The following is a 12198-nucleotide window of genomic DNA, read 5'->3' as shown; positions in this document are numbered from 1 at the left end:
TCCAGTGTGTTCCACTAACATGTGTATGTGTTCACTGTGATGGGTAAAATGCAGGGAACAAATTTCGTGTGCATGCATGCATGTTCATGACAACAAAGGGGATTTTTCTTCTTCTTCAGAAAGCTATCAAATGTACAGTACGGAGAGAGTGAAACAGTGAGACTGAACAAAAGATATATTTATTTTTATTTTTTTGTCCTGTTCGGCTGTTAGGTCAAGCAGTATGGAAAATCTGTGACCCTTTCATGCCGGAACAGTTTTGCTGTGTCACAATGGAGTTTTTAAGCTTCCGCTGTGGTATTATAATTGAGGTATATTGAGAATCAGACTTGATCTGTCGAACAGAACAAAGTTTCGAGGTGAGAGAGAGAAACAAAGACAAAGACCATCCCAAAACAATGTAACATGATAATTAAAGAGAACAACCCTACACCATAATAGAAGTGAAAAAAAACATTGTTGTTTGTGCCGTCGGTAGTAGCACTTGCTCATCTGCTATGCTTTTCCTTGTGGGGCTGTCCGCGTAGTTAGAAATTTCTGGAGGTGTGCGGAAATTACGGATGCAGCGCCGAACTGTATTTACAGTTTTCTTGAGCCCGTGTGGTGATATCCTTTACACCTTGCTGTCGGTTTTTGATGCAGTGCCCTCTGAGGGATCGAAGGTCATACATTCAATATTGGTTTTCGGCCTTGCCGCTTACATGTAGGGATTTCTCCAGATTCTCTGAACCTTTTGATGATATTGTGGACCGTAGATGATGAAATGCCTGAATTCCTTGCAATTGTACGTTGAGGAACATTGTCCTTAAACTGTTCGACTATTTTCACACGCACTTGTTCACAAAGAGGTGAACCTCGCCCCATCTTTGCTTGTGAATGACTGAGCAATTCAGGGAAGCTTCTTTTATACCCAATCATGGCAGCCACCTTTTCCCAATTAGCCTGTTCCAAACAGGTGTTTGATGAGTATGCCTCAACTTTCTCAGTCTTTTTGCCACCTGTCCCATCTTTTTTGGAACGTGTTGCAGCCATAAAATTCTAAGTTAATGATTATTTGCTAAAAACAATAAAGTTTATCAGTTTGAACATTAAATATCTTGTCTTTGTCTTTGCCCAAGCTGTGTGTTGACGGCGAGCCCAGCTATCTTTCGTCGGAATTTCTCGACCTCGCACACCAGCTCAGGCTCATTCCCTGCCAGAGAGGTGACATTCCACATCTCACAGATAGCTTCTGTAGTCGAGGAGAGGATCACCAAGGCCCCCCAACAAAGGCAGCCGCCTAGCTCATACTGCACCCGACCCCCTTGGGCCCTCCCTCAGATGCTGATCCCATAGGAAGAAGAACCCACGTAGCTTCTTCGGGTGGTGCCCATGGGCGCAGGCGCTCTCCATCCAGCTCCACCCACAGGCCTGGCTCCAGAGCTACGGGTGAGGAAAAACGTCTTTCCAAAAAAAAAATATTTTTAAATATATGTCCCAGTGGTAATCAAAAAGGGGGCAGAGGTTTTATTCCTGAAAAGTGTATTCATTATTGTAAGCCACTGTAAAATTATGCAAATTTTGAATATTAACACCACACTTCGATTTAGGAAATCACTAAATCACTGATGTTCTGCTTTTCCTGGCTGGCCTCGATGCATGCCAGAACTGTAAATGCCTTGAGGGTCTGGCCACAACTCATTGTTACAGTACGCTCCAAAGGCTTTATGTTTGTCTTAGATGCAGGCTGAGCCTTTTTTCCCTCGTACATCAATGCAGATCCTGCTTGAAACAGCTGTTCTCCATGCAGACAAAGAAACCTGCACACTCCTTTTGGCGAGTCTGTTGGAGTTTTCATTTTTGTTCTTTCACTGGTAAATAATCATTGTTTCATATTCATGCTTGGTCACGCGTTTCATATTTGGACTGTGACGTGTCTGCTAGCAGATAGAAAACCAAAGCTGGATGATAATTAAGGTTTATTTTCATCACTGTAAAACAAACCAAACCAAAAGTTGATGATAAAGGGTCTTGAATTTGTAAAAATTATTTATCATTAATTTTGTAGTAGTGTGCAAAGACGAAATTAGAATATAGTGTTACTCAAATGTAAAGTAACGAGCTACAGTAATTGTGAAGTCACTATGTCACTTTTGGTCTCTGACTGATTATGGCTTTTTTTTCTCTCTCCCAAAAAATGGCACTGCTCACACGTTGACGCATTATTACATTGAATTCTTATTGCACAAACACGATATTAATCAGAGTACATTTTTGATTAATGCTGGCACATACCTAGATTGTATTCTTGCAAAAAAGAATTGGATTTAGTTCCCCTTTAAAGAGTCTTCAATTAACCTACCATGCATGTTTTTGGGATGTGGAAGACATGCTCACCACAAGGCCATTGTGCTTTACAGGATTTTTAGTAACCTGTCATTCAGTTTATGTCTATTAGCACAGCAGAAAATCCCAGTTTAAAATAGTAATTATAACTAATGTACGCTTCCTTCTTATTTTTAGGGCATCAAGTACCTTCTGCTAAATCGTTTCAGCTCCTTAATTTAATGGTTAGCTCTGCAGCACTGCATCGCATGTAGTTAATAGGTACATACTTGAATGCTACCCTTGTGCTACCCATCTGACAACATAATTATATAGACTGCTGGGTACCACATTGACATGAACAGTAATCCTGCTTTGACTTCTGTCAAATTTCAGAAGTGAGGTTAAATCAAATATCTGCTTACCAGACTCAAGGCACAAGAAAAAAGCCCCAAAAACATTTTAGTCGCTGAAGCCTCCAGCTAAATTTGAATTAAGAATGGAACGAGCAAATGCAATATGAAACAGCCAGAAGCCTGAGAAAATGCATACATACTAGCATGAGAATATCAGTCACACACGCAAGTATGAAGACACCACTCAGATAACACTCACATGCACATCTCAGGGAAGCCATTGATAGCTGGAGGATAAGGCAATAAGCAAGCTTTATGAGGCATGGAAGAAAGGCACAGCCGTGAGATGGCAGGCAAACACACTTACAGGTCCACAGCCATGTTAGAGATCCCACTTCATTGGGTTTTGATTATTGTCTTATTTGATTCTCTTTATCTTTGCCCTTGCACACTGACTCACAGGTCATATGGCTCGCTACAGGAAGTTACAAATCATTGCGAGCGGGCTGCCAGTCAGGGGAGATGACTTGTATTGTGACATGCCAGAAATGACTGTGAGCTGCAGGACATTTCACCTGAATGTGCAGCATCACTGGAAGATTGCATTTCCACATTCTCTCGGTGAAGGACAGCAAAGAGAAGGCTCCTGTGACCCTTTTCTACCTATTTAGCATCAATGCAGCCTACACAGATGGCGCATATTTATTATAAAACAAAACAAATATCATAAGGGATTCATTGAAAATTTACAATAATTCACTGGTAGTAATCATGTCATGTTCATATTTGGAAAAGAACGTATGGTGATGATTTCAAAAAGAATGTTCTGAAATAAAATAAATGCACTGAAATTTGAGTTGAATAAATAAGCAAATGATGCATGAAGTTGCACTGTAAAAATAAAACCATCACAATCCAGTGGGGTTAATTTACACAATTACCACCACCATGTCAAGTTTCCGCCAATGACAAGACCAGCTAGGCTGGCTGAAGATCCAAAGTCCTTTTCAAGAGACGGCCGGAGTCCGACTGCTGGACTACATGGAAGCACGATCATGTCAAGGTCAAAAGGTAAGCAAAATGCTTGGATTCGCTACCAGCTGTTGCCAATGAAGTTGGAGTAGTTCCTGTTGTATGTATGGAGATATCGTGCACCACCGTCACATTAATTAATAAGTCCAATTCGCCAGTTTGATGTGACTTTCATGAGGATCAGATCACATTTTATGACGGGGAACACGGAAGGAGCATTGAGGACGAAGAAGAACATGGGAGTTACCCGCGTCCGCGTCACTGATGACTGCAAAAAGATTCAAATCACTTTCTAAATGAAAGGCAAATAGAATTTTTTTGAATTTCCTTACAAGCGCCATAAAGTGATTCAAAAGTGGGTCTTGTCCGCATGTGATCCCGAGAATGTTTGGGCATTTTATAAATCAGCAAACATTTCTGCAATTATGTTTTTTTTTCTGGCAATATGGGGTGCTGTGTGTACATTAATGAGGAAAAAAATGAACTGAAACGATTTTAGCAAATGGCTGCAATATAACAAAGAGTGAAAAAAACTCATTCATTTTTCATTTTTAAAACTTTGCGTACCCACTGTATTTGGATGCACAACGAACTTCTGAGTTGCCTGGAATGTTCCATCTACTATTCCATTTTCACTATGTAACAATCATCTGCAACTCCAAATCGCCCTCTTCGTGTCCTACTTATATTTTGTCATCCATTCTGTCTGTGATTCTTGCTCAACCATCATCTCTTTCATGTCTCCTGCTCTCTCTCTCTGCCCTCATTCCTCTTATGCTTTTGTCATTCACTTTCTATCTCTTATCATGCGCACAAACACCCCCGGGGGAAGCCATCTCTCCCGCTGAAATACACTCAAATGACGACATGCACATGCACGCAAACACAGTCCACGCGTGTAGTTACACACACACACACACAAAATGTCCAAAACTGCCGATGCTCAGTCGCATACTACACGATCATAAACTCATGGCATGACAATTTTATTTATGTCATTCATCAACTCATTTGAAGGTACATACACTCAATAACTTGCCAATGGAAACTATGTCAACAATGATAGGTGAAAAACTCTAACCAAGGTTTTAAGGGAACATGTAATGGAAAGTGTACTTTTTAATTGCTTGTGTCGAAATAATTTGCATGCCTGGGGGGCCTGCCAACCATCAAGTGTGAAAATACACAACCAAGGTAAGCTTTTGTCAGGTGCCGATTTCTGAAATCGTGTTTGCAAGCGAGCCATGTTTCTTGGTGGCTTGGAGGCTAGATAGGGCATAAATCCACCATATTACCACAGTAATATGCCATAGTATTTGTCTTTGGCGATGTGTCCATTGAATGGTATTAGGAATCCCACTTGTGTCTTGGCAGGGTATACCGGTAAAACATACCCAATTGCTTCCCGCTGGGAAAGGAAGTGTGAGTTCGGTGTGCTGGCATTATTATCGATCCCGCTAACCGTAACCCACCCTAACCCTAATCCATCCTCGCCCACCCTAACCTCAACCCTAACCATACCAAACGTGATTATTTTTATTCTGTACAAATGTGACACATATTTGGAATGCTCATTTGTCTTCTTTTCTCACCCCCCTCTACAAACTTTGTTCTGTTCGACTGATCGACTGATCATTTAAGTATATTTTCTGATTGAATATGCAAATTTTCATCATTTTTGCATTAATGAAGTTCATAAAAATATTACCATGCTCATCTGCTGTGTCCGAAAATGTGTTTTTATTAATTATAACCATACAAGCATCCATTTTCTATGCCACTTACCCTCATTAAGGTTGTGGTTGTGCTGGACAATATCCCAGCTGGCTTCAGGTGAGACGACTGGTCACCAGGCAACCTCAGTCAATTATAACCTTCCCGGAATATGTAATTGAATAGTCAATGATAATTAGCCAACGATCAAGAGTAATTATGACCCAATTTTGTAATATGTACTAGAGATTATGTACTTGAACATTGTAGATCAACATGTTCATGGACTTGGAGATTTCACTTGTACACTTTCTCACTTCAAGGTTCTCAAAGTGCTTTAACACTGTCTCCTCATTCACTTACTGATGACACAGCATCAGGAGTAACTGGGGGTCAAGACAATTCAACGTGGGGGCTCAGGATCAAACCCGTAACCTTGAGGTTGGGAGACAACCATTCTACCAGCCGAGCCACGCTCATTATAGCGGATGAATTTTGTATTTTTCCTCAAATTTTCTGAATAACGCCCCACCAACCAAACTGATTCTAATTGTTATGTACATTTGATTGAAAATCACTGTTTCTCAAACTACTTCATATAAAGGGCCACCTAACAAATACGCCCCAAAGCCAACAGGTTTACCTACTATTCCAAAAGTATACAATGGACCTGGGGTTTGACAGATCGAGATGCTAACCACTTCTTACTACAAATGCTAACCTTAACGCTAACCCTACAGCCCAAGGGGGTAACATTGCTACCAGTGGTAACTCCAAACTATTAAACTCGAACAGTACTTTGTGACCTCAGACTCCGCTTGACATGGAACGTAGTGCCCAACCACGGTAAATATATTGAATGAGGACTGCCTGATCCGACAACCGCAGCAGCTGAAAGCAGAAGATTGCAACCTGACCCTGGCCCAGGCAGAAAACCTTCAAACAAATCAGATTGCTCACAGACCAGCAGACCTCATGTGTGGAGCGTGTCGCAAAAGCACTGCAACAGATTTGGGTGGCAATATATCATTAAAAGTAATAATAATATACAAACAAATCACAAAATTTCTGTCCGGCTGGTTCAACGGTTGGAAATAGTAAAGTTGAAGCTTATCAAAGGTCATAAACCTTTAAAAGTAGTAATGACAAAAATAGCGATAAATGCGGCAGATAACTGATGTTTGGAGAGAGGGCAGTTAAATGTGGTAGTGTAACAGGAAAATCAGGACAGCTGGCACGTATGATCCCTATCAGAGAAATGTATTTGATTTTGGGAACTAAAACAAGTATTGCCTGCCTTGAGCTAGGTTTTATCTATTTTCTACAAACTTTCATGCTGGCGGGAAAGTTTCCTTTTTAAGCCTTTATTGCCACTTCTACTTGGTGCTGGGCAAAGGTGATGTGCATCAAGTCAGTCTGTGTAATACCAGAATTACAGCTGTTCTGATTCACAGGCACCTAGACCTAGAATGAAATGATTTATGGGTAGGTATGGCCATACCACATCTGGTTTGCTATGAGGAAGCATTATTTCATTTCCTTTAGTTGTTCTTATACTGTATATAATTTTCTCTGCATGTCTGCATTCTTTTCCTTTCGAGTTTTCCAGTTCGGGGTTGCCACAGCGCATCATTCTTTTCCATGTAAGCCTATCTGCATCCTCCTCTCTAACACCAACTGCCCTCATGACATCTATCAACCTTCTCTTCCTCTAGCTGTCTTGCCTGGCAACTCCATCCTCATCACCCTTCTACCAATACACTCGCTCTCTCTCCTCTGGACGTTACCAAACCATTGAAGTCTGCTCTCTATCTAACTCTGTCTCCAAAACATCTAACCTTGGCTGTCCCTCTGATGAGATCATTTCTAATTGTATCCAACTTGGTCACTCCTAGACAGAACCTCAACATCTTCATTTCCGCCACCTCCAGCTCTGCTTCCTGTTGTCTCTTCAGTGCCACTGTTTCAAATCCGTACATCATGGCTGGCCTCACCACTGTCATATAAACTTTTCCCTTCATTCTAGCAGAGACGTCTGTCACACAACACACCTGACACCTTCCTCCACCCATTCCAAGCTGCTTGGACCCATTTCTTCACTTCCTTACCACAGTTACCATTGCTCTGGACTGTTGACCCGAAGTGTTTAAATTCCTCCGCCCTCCGTATCTCTTTCTTCTCCCTGTAGCCTCACTCTCCCCCCTCCACCCCTCTCATTCATGCACATATATTCTCTCTTCGGCTAATTTTAACGACTATCTTTCCAGCACATGCCTCCACTTTTCTAAATGTTCCTCCACCTCAGGGGCATACAGACCTTTGGAAGGGCAGGTGCTATAAGTTAAAAGGGGGGCACATGGAACAAGAGTTTGAAAGGCCTTAGCATTGGATTGCAGGCTATTCGTGAAAACAGAATAAGACACTTGCCTTACGGATACCAGGAATTGCAGTTTCTAGCAACGGTGTGCACCATTTGCTTAGTTGTTAATCGGAATGATAACAAACCCACCAATTAGTATTTTGTGTGCAAATGACATCTATTTTGTGGTCATATGTTTTTTTTTTTTTGCATTTTTTGTGCATGTCACAACTATGTTCTAGTCTGAATAAAACTCCCATGTCATGCCTGGAGCTCTGTTCATGTTAGTGGATTTATTCTCTCGAGCTGTTGTTGTTTTCAATGAAACACAATTGAGAAATAGATTTTATAAGGTGGTCCACCTCCTATTCTCCATCCACGGTATAGCATTCCTGGTCTGCCCTCAGTTACTTTGTAATTATGTAGATGTTGTTTTTTACAGTGTTAAGTTAGACACGTTAATTAAGCACCTTCTGCAGGACAGTCAATAAAATATCTCAACAATACATTCATAATGCTCCTGATCTCGACTGAATTTACCAAACCATTATCATGAAAGGAAAATGCATGAATGAAAATTCTTCTTCTCTTCAGTTAAAATACAATGACGTTAAATCACAACTGACCAGATAATTAACTGTCCAATGATGACACAAGATGGAAAAGAAGTGAAAAGGAACTGAACCACTTTTTAAATATACTGTAAATTAAGATTTCAAAAGTGTTAGTCAAATTGGACTACTTTCTGATTTCCTTAGTCCGCTGTCAAAGTAAACAAGTTACCTTTGTGTATTAAGCAGAACAAGGCACTCATTGACTTCAACTTTTGGAAAAGTGATCGACATTATTGCCTATTTTATGACGTTTGGAATCAAACACGAACACAATCATTCCCAACGAGTGCCCAGGACTGCCCAAATGGAAATCCTAAGGCCCACCAAAACCTTAAATCAAAACTGTGATCAACAGGATCAATAATTTTCCAAACCATGTTCCATAAAGATGTGCAAAGCAGTGAGTGACTTTGTTTATTACATTCAAATACTGTAGCTATCAAGCAAGCTAACATGCTGTCGGCAACAATATCAGTCTTTCGTCAGGGCTCCCATTTGACTGTATGAAACACAGTGTATCAAAATGCTAACTTTTGATTTGGAAGGTCTGCGCTGGAGAGGAGTGGACCACTGAGTCACACAGACATCTCCCTGCCAGTTGACTCAACACAATCACTGACTCACTCCACATTATCCCTCCTAACGTTAACATGACCTATTAATTTGTCATACATTGTTTTACTCAATTTACAGGGATTTGTTTTTTATGTAACATTTGATCGGTCTGATTGTTTGTGTGCGAGCCATGGCGTATGGTGCATTCGAGCAAAGCTCGGAAATGTGTGCCATAGCATGTTAAAAAGGATTTTAAGTTTTAATGGCTGTAAACTGTGTCTGTGTGTATGAGTGAAGGGTGGCAGAGGAAATATTCAGTGGTGCCTTGTTTTCTTGCTCTGTTATGGCGCCTCTGATTCTGGTGAAACTTTTATGTCTGATAAACCTAAATCTCACTCGTGGATGAGCAGCTCACGCTGGGGCGCGGAGGGACTCACCACAGCCCCTTCCCTCTCACATGCACTCTCTCTCTATTAAAACGTGTAGAACTTTGTTCATTCCTTAATAAATTATAACTTTTTTTCAACACGGTTACGTTAGATTTTATTGACGCAAGGCCCCAAACAGGCTTCCACACAATCGTGCACACGTTAAATACATACATACATACATAATTGACATAGAGGCACCTTGGGCATCAAGGGCAAAAGGGAAGGTGCCCGGGCACCTCACGCCCCGCCCCCTATCCTCCCCAGCCCTCTCAGCACGCCCCTGCTCTACCTGCTCCCTGCTTTCACTGCAGATCACAAGGTCATCTGCGAACATCATGGTCCATAATAATGATTTCTGACTGACCCTACCATATTTGAAGGAACATCTTAAAAGCATGTTTTACTGATTGGTCTTTAATATATGAGAGCTGCTAGTGGTATATGCAAAATGTGCAATATATTTATTAGTGTACAGCATATTGGACAGTTTTACATGTGATTTACAAATTAAACTTGACTTCAGACTAGGGAGGGATGATTCCATTCATTTTGCACCATTACTACTCGACTTTACGCCGATTCTATCGGTGTTATCGGTATCGGCTGATAATTAGCATTTTAGGCTGATCGGCTTGCATGTCATAATTCGTCGATCCGATCAATGACGTCATCGATCGGCTCCGCACAAGACATTTAAATGGAAAATGGATGGATGGATACAGTACTCAGTATACAGTACACAAGTATTTACAATAAATGAACGAGACATAAAGTACACAAATAGATAAAATAAATCAACAAGTCATGTAAATGGACACATTGCTCCAGCTTGTGATCGGATCGGTGATCGGCCCCAAAAATCCTGATAGTGAAAAAGCCTAATTACCACAAATGGTCACTGAGCTCCATACTTACATCATTTTGTCAAGCATGGAACAGAGAATCTCTCCAATTTGTTCTGAAGTCTAACAGCACATTCATGCTTCAAGCTGATAATATTCATGTGATTCTAATACCCAGTGATCTTTCCTGAATGCCAACCCCAAGGATATTCTTCACATTTTAATCGTTACTGTCCAGACTTGACACATTGCCAAACATTCAGTATGACAATTTGTCCCTTTTGCTTTGGTGTACTAAACTGCAGCCTCCATGTTTATAAATACCACCAAAATTTCCAGATCATCATAGTGTTGATGTTTTTGGGCTATAATGTGTAACACTCACAATTGTGTGTGTGTGTGTTCGTGCGTGCATGCACCCAACAGCCACTGCCTCTGTGCATATGGGATATCATCATCTTAGTGGAAAAGGAGAGCTCTGAAATTCTGCATGTGGAAGTTCAAAAATATTTGGAGAGAGCAAAGCACTCTGGGTAATACCAGTTCACATGCATAACAAAAATACTGTATATGTGAATTTGAATGCATGTAGGACTCCTGCTCTTCAAATCCACAAACAATAACTAAAGATAACTGTTGATGATGAAGTGTGATTTGATCAACATTATAGCCAATCGGCACTGTGACCTTTATTGTATATTGTATGCAAAATGTGCTGTTTTACTTGTTCTTTAACTGTGATTCAAGCACACAAACAGAAGGGTGGGAAACTTTGATGGCTGAAAAAAACATTTTTGATCATTTCATATTGGTTGAGTCAAAAAATGGAGGCTTGGCAACTGGCCTTTCCTTCTTCCTGCATTCTGTTTTAGAGACACTATGTTCAGCTGACTAAAACACTGCATGTCCGGCTGAAAGGTTACGGTTGACACCCCCTATGTGGGCAACTTTTTTACCTTCCAAACTGACCTGACCTGTTTAAACATAACCCCAACTTTGCACAGGCTCTTGTTTTCTCGCTAAGAACATTGATCTCACACTTCATTCATGCAAAGCAGTCAAGGCTTTACGTGATGGCAACTATCACACATTGACAATGTCTGTTCCTTTTTTCAGTATGCCTGTTCATATTGCCAATCATCCTCATAAACATCGCCTGGCTCATTCCTGTATTAATTGCAGGCCAAAAAAAAAAAAATCTAAATACCATATTACCTCATTTTAAATCAAATGTAAAAAAGAAATCTTCAATTAACTTTTTCAATACCTACAGTATGTAGACTCTATTGATGACTATTTCAATCCCCGTGCTTTCATGTCTAGGCATGGTTTGGGATTGAGAAGTATGTGCAACCAATTTAGTTAGACCAATTGAAAATTCTCATCTCACAGACTGACTCTGTCCTGCTTCTTACAGAAACCTGACTTAAAGCCAGCACACAGGATTCAGAAATCTCTATGTAACTTAAATTTATTCTGGATTGACAGATCTGGGAGAGGGTATGGTATGGCTTTTTATATTAAAGCATGCCTACATACTACTGTTTGAAAAATGATCAGCACACTTCATGCCCTTGAATTCTTTGCTCTAAAGATTAATTTATATAACAGTAGTTTCCTAAACGTTACTGGCATACAGGATACAGACAGAAATTGCAATCAGTGCAATAGCGCTATACGACAACTCCAAGACTTGTGGTCCTCCGCAACTTCAGCTTCATTTCAACAACAAAAAAAACATGGTTATTGAAAACCGAAGCTATAATGCAGCTACTAAAATTTACAGTGCTTGTGTCACATACAGCCGTGACTTAAACTGGGGAATTTTGAGCCACTCTGGGTCAAATGCAGTAGATGTGTGTTTATTGTTTGCTGATACACTCATAAGAGACCAGTTAGGACCAGTCTTGTGTTAAGTGCTGAGTCTCACCTGTTGCTTCTCAACTAGTAGACTCCACGGTATGTTGGTGTGTGTTCTGAAGACGAGGCTTT

Source organism: Phyllopteryx taeniolatus, chromosome 16 (assembly GCF_024500385.1).
Source record: "Phyllopteryx taeniolatus isolate TA_2022b chromosome 16, UOR_Ptae_1.2, whole genome shotgun sequence".
Lineage (NCBI taxonomy): Eukaryota > Metazoa > Chordata > Actinopteri > Syngnathiformes > Syngnathidae > Phyllopteryx > Phyllopteryx taeniolatus.
The sequence above is the reverse complement of the archived record's forward strand: the minus strand, read 5'-3'. Positions refer to the sequence as shown.